This window comes from Sapajus apella, unplaced genomic scaffold, assembly GCF_009761245.1.
Source record: "Sapajus apella isolate SASKATOON/1434 unplaced genomic scaffold, GSC_monkey_1.0 scaffold28, whole genome shotgun sequence".
NCBI classification, from domain to species: domain Eukaryota; kingdom Metazoa; phylum Chordata; class Mammalia; order Primates; family Cebidae; genus Sapajus; species Sapajus apella.
This window is the reverse complement of record NW_022436968.1, coordinates 9,317,378-9,323,373: the sequence shown is the minus strand read 5'-3', so window position 1 is coordinate 9,323,373 and position 5,996 is coordinate 9,317,378. Positions and strand designations below refer to the sequence as shown.

Sequence of the window (5,996 nt, the reverse complement as noted above, 5' to 3'; positions counted from 1 at the left end):
TGACAAGAGGCTTGTCTGCAGCCAGGAGCACATAAAGAGATAGGTTGAAAAGGTGTATAAGGAATCTTTGGCATGATAAAGATGCTTGTCATAATTGTGGTAATGGTTCCACAGGTATATTAGAACTCAGATTTCATAGCGTCTTATCTTGTTAATGGATTAAATTTATTTTACATAAGTTACACCTCTAAAACTTTTTAAAATTGTACTTTAGGTTCTGGGGTACATGTGCAGATCATGGAGGATTGTTGCATAGGTACACACATGGCAATATGGTTTGCTGCCTCCATCCCCCCGTCACCTACATCTGGCATTTCTCCCATGTTATACCTCCCCTACCTCCCCAACTCCCCCGCTGTCCCTCCCTTGGCCCCCACAACAGACCCCAGTGAGTGATGCTCTCCTCCCTGTGTTCTCATTGTTCAACACCCGCCTATGAGTGAGAACATGCGATGTTTGATTTTCTGTTCTTGTGTCAGTTTGCTGAGAATGATGATTTCCAGATTCATACATGTCCCTACAAAAGACATGAACTCATTGTTTTTTATTGCTGCATAGTATTCCATGGTGTTTATGTGCCACATTTTCCTTGTCCAGTCTATCATCAATGGACATTTGGGTTGGTTACAGGTCTTTGCTATTGTAAACAGTGCTGCAATGAACATACGTGTGCATGTGTCTTTACAATAGAATGATTTATAATCCTTTGGATATATACTCAGTAATGGAATTGCTTGGTCAAATGGAATTTCTATTTCTAGGTCCGTGGGGAAGCACCACACTGTCTTCCACAATGGTTGAACTAATTTACACTCCCACCAACAGTGTAAAAGTGTTCCTATTTCTCCACATCCTCTCCAGCATCTGTTGTATCCAGATGTTCTCACTCTGTTGCCCAGGTTGGAGTGCAGTGGCATGATCTTGGTTCACTGCAACCTCTGTCACCCAGGTCCAAGAAAATCTCTTACCTCAGACTCTCAAGTAGTAGAGATTACAAATGTAGGCCCCTACATCTAGATAATTTTTGTATTTTTAGCAGAGAGGGGGTTTCACCATATTAGCCAGGCTGGTCTAGAACTCCTCACTTCAAGTGATCTACCTGCCTTGGCCTTCCAAAGTGCTGGGATTACAGGCATGAGCCACTGCACACAGCCAAATTCTATATATATTAAAATACATAACACATAGTTAACACTTTGAACAATTATCTTTAAAAGATTTTTTAAATATGTATTTATTGCTATATTTAACATTTCTCATGCTCTTTATTATTTTGTGTAGATGCAAATGCCATTTGCTATTATTTACCTGCTGATGACAAAATGTCCTTTAACACTTCTTGCAGTATAGGTCTGCAAATCAGCTTTTGTTTAAAAAATGTTTAATTCACCTTTATTTTTCAAAAAATATTTTGATGAATATAGAATTAATTAGATTTTTTTCTCAATAACTTTAAGATACATTTTTATGAATTATTTTTAACAAGAAGCCTACTGTCAGTTTATTTTTGTACATAGTATATTATTTTTCTCTGGCTCTTTTAGAGATTTTTTCATTAAGCTTCTTTCTTATATTGGGAGCTTATCATTTTAAAAAAAATTGACAAGCTTTTAATTATTATTTTTGTAACTATTCTCTTTTCTTTTCTTCAATGGGGCCTAATTATAATTCCATTGCACAACTTGATACATTCTTATAGGAAATTGGTATACTGTGAGAATTTTTTCAATTTTTTTATGTTTCATTGGAATCATATCCATTATTATGTCTTCAGGTCTACTGAATTTTTTTATAGTATTGTATATTTTTATCTAAGGAATATATATTTTTCTAGTTTTGATGATAATTATGTTTTTTTCTGTCTTCTTGAATACATTTAGCATATTTAACAGCTTTTTAAAAACTCTTGTATACTAATTTTACTATCTGTGTTATTTTTAGTTTTCTTTTGAGCTATTGAATTATCTATGAACTGTGTTATATTTTCCTGGTTGATTTTTTTTGGCATTTTTTGACTGGATGCCAGATACTGTAAACCTTATATTGATGATAGCTAGATTTTGTTATTCTTTTTAATAGTATTGGGCTCTGTTGTGCTGGTACACAATTAAGTTACTGAGAGTCAGTTTACTTTATTTTAGGCTTGCTTGTATAGAACTTATTTGCCTTATACTAACACAATACCTTTCTGGGAATTCTTCCCAGTATTTGTGTATTCATTACATTTTGGCTAAGCATGTCCAAAACTATTTGTGGAATCTAGGAATTGTTTGGCTTACTGTTTTCTTATGGTTCTTTCCCTGGTGTTCAGTGGTATTCTTTCATACATACATATATCTGTACAGATCAGTACCCAGCCAGCCATAGCGTCAAGGGACTCTCTCAGCACATCTTCAGAATTCTCTATCAATCTCTCCCAATCCCAGCTCTCTGGCACTAAGCTACTCAAAACACAAAGTTCTGTTTTCTTAACTCAGTAATACGTCAGGCTTTGTTTGCATTCCCTGTCTTGCACTGCAGTGAGAAAACCGTTTTCAGATAATAATTCAAAAGAATTTACAGGACATACCTTTGTTTTTAACACTTCTCAAAGAATCATAGTCCTATACTGCATTTTGTCCAATGCCTGAAAAAAATTAGTTCATATATATCTTTCTGTCTTTTGATCTTATTTTTGCAGAAGGAGAGAAAGTAAATTTAACCGATTACTCTGTCGTAGATAGAAGGGGAAGACGTATTATACACATTTCTTGTATATATAAATTCCCTTTGAGCTTGAATCCACTAAACCTAAACATACCAGACATTAGAAAACAAATAAAAGGACATGTATAAAGAAACAAAATAAATAATGAAATATATGTGAGTTTAGCTTTTTAATGACTTGGGAAGTGAGGTTTAGAAAACCACTTTTTGATGTTCCTAAATGGCTCATCATATAATCAACAACAATCGTTTTTGTGTTTTCATGTTTCCTATAGCTACTAAGTGCCAGGCTTGATACAATTATGTATACTTAAATAAATTTTACATCAGATCATCTTTTGTAGAGGACTACAAAAAAAGTTCCAAAATTGGCAACCTTCAATTTTCTTTAAAAGTTTGAAATATGAGTATTTTGTTTGTCTTTAACCAAAATAACAAAAGTTGCAAAATAACATAACACAATTAGGATAATAAATCATAATCAGCATATCTTGATTTACATTATATTTTAATTTCTTGAAAATTATATATTTCTAACTTGCTGACAGCCAATTTTAAACACTTGATAAACTATTTATTCTCTAATGTATTTCTCCTATGATTTATCTTTGATTGTAATGTAAGGAAAAAAAAAAAAACAGCTGCATTCTCCACTTGTGAAAGAGTGTTTCAATAAATGAGACAAGCAACATCAGTAATAAAGCAATTTACTTCTTTACAAAAATGACTATCTCTATTTAAAATCAAAACTGTAGCTATTGGTAGAGCCTTGCAGGTGGTATGGCTAAAGTGCAACTCTCTGGGAAATTAGGTTGCCACTGTATTAGCAATATTATATTGAGAAGGGCATACTACAATTTCTGTGGAAAACATTTAAGAGCTTTCCTTTTGAATTCACTACGAAGAAACTATCTCATTTCACTTGGGTCACTGATACCAGGTAAGTGACAGAATGTGGTCCATTTCTGCTACTGCAGACAATTAATTTCTACTTCTCAATGTAGGCAGAGATTCCAGAGCATTCTTTAATTATATAGAGAAAGAAATTTAATAAATCCATACAGTTGATACAAAAAAACGATATTGTGTATTTTAAGGTTGTTATGTTTTTAGTAGTTAGGGGTTGTGGAAATAGATAGAACATGTTCCAATGAGACGCTCACAACCCCCCTCATACAAACTTCTTTTGTTGTTAACTATCACAAGTTAGACTACTACAAAAATTTTCCAAAGTGTCTTCAGAGCTAACTGAATTTTTTAGCATCGACTAAATCTATAAGATTCTATCATTAAACATTGTTTAATGTTGTACACTGGAGAAACTAAACAATTATTCAACAGTGATACGTTGACTACAAACCTGGAACCATATTATTTCACTAATATTTTGATATTAAAAATCAAGGCATCAGTTATTTATGAATTGAGGTATGTATCTTAAATTTACATATACTAATGCTTGAATAGTATTGTGTTAATATTTCATTGAAATACTTATAGCTTATATTTGTGTACCATTCAACAGTTTATATTATATATATATAATGTTATATTATTATACATATCACTATATTTAATAACTATATAAGATACATAGGAAAGAAAATAGTATTCTATGAGATGTGACACCATTAATTTCAGAAGAAGGAGAATAGCCTAATACTATATATCTAATCAATTGCAATCTTTCTGTTTTGCTGGACTGTGAAAAAGGGTAAATTTTACAGAATAACTGTCAGAATAAAGTCATTATTATTACAATAATACACCATATTTGGGAAGCAAGTTTACAAAAGGAGGAGGAAAATGAATAAAAAGGAAAGCTTATAAATTAATAGAGAAAGAAGATATTTACATAGCACTTTCCAATGAACTTACATGTTCTCATCAATATTGCATCCATTATCTTTTTATAATATAAACTCAAATTGATTTCAGTTCATTTAAACATGTTTACTATCTTGTATTTGGAGAAATTCTGTATTATGGGTGTGTCAGCATTCTTGTCAACTTGTCTGAGCTGCTAAATGCTCAGCAGATACGTATTTATCACAAGTTTTATATCCCCAGAGGTTTGAGACTTCAGAACAAATTAAAGAATATTTCCAAAATTGCCAAGTGGTACAATAAATAATTGTTTTTTTTTTTTTTTTTTTTTTTTGAGACGGAGTTTCGCTCTTGTTACCCAGGCTGGAGTGCAATGGCGCGATCTCGGCTCACCGCAACCTCTGCCTCCTGGGTTCAGGCAATTCTCCTGCCTCAGCCTCCTGAGCAGCTGGGACTACAGGCACGCGCCACCATGCCCAGCTAATTTTTTGTATTTTTAGTAGAGACGGGGTTTCACCATGTTGACCAGGATGGTCTTGATCTCTTGACCTCGTGATCCACCCGCCTCGGCCTCCCAAAGTGCTGGGATTACAGGCTTGAGCCACCGCGCCCGGCCAATAATTGTTAACAACATAAAACTTAAGCTTAATTTAAATTTAAAATAACTTATCTTAAAAGGCAACTTAAAAGGCTCCTTCTTGATTTTATAAAGCCTACAAAATGTTAGTTAGGCTACAACTATGAGTATAATGCCTATCCGATTATCTGGGGTGGAACAGCTTCATCCAGAAACCATCCATCCCTATTTATCCACATTCATGAAAAAAATTTATTGTATGAAACCGAAACCAATCCTTGGTGCCAAAAATGTTGGGGACCACTGATCTAAGCTATACAGTATAACAACTACTTACATAGCATTTACATTGTATCATCTAGAGATGATTTAAAGCATCTGTAGATTTTGAAGGGGTCCTGGAGCCAGTCCTAGATGGATACCAAGGGATGACTGTATTACCAATGAATATGTGAAAACTGAAATTAAAAATTACCATCACTGCTTAAAAGGATAATATACCATGACCATGTAGACTTTATCTCTGGAATAAAAGATTAGCTTAATATTCAAAATTGATTTAATTAACAAATTAATAGATTTAATTAACAATATTAATAATATGATATTGGTATTATAATATTCTATTACATTATATATTATTATGATATATATTGTTATAATGAAATAATAAAGAATATTAATTAATTTAATTAATATTAATGAAATAAATGATAAAAATATTGGTGCATTTAAATGCATACATAAAATTTCAGAAAAAAGGCAACACTCATTTACAATACACACTCAACAAATTAGCAATAATAGGGACCTTCTTCCTCAACCTGATAAAATGAATCTGAGAAACACCTACAGACTTTGCTTTTCAAGTGGGGAAAACCTGATT

At 32.7% G+C, this 5,996-nt stretch overlaps 1 long non-coding RNA gene across 1 annotated transcript; it reads right to left on the bottom strand.

Moving 5' to 3' along the window:
* Positions 1–1,960: 1,960 nt before the first annotated feature.
* Positions 1,961–5,630, bottom strand: LOC116560970. The gene is made up of 2 exons (XR_004273241.1): positions 5,448–5,630; positions 1,961–2,626 (listed from the first exon to the last, which is right to left on the bottom strand). It is a non-coding gene; the product is annotated as an uncharacterized LOC116560970 (long non-coding RNA).
* Positions 5,631–5,996: the final 366 nt, after the last annotated feature.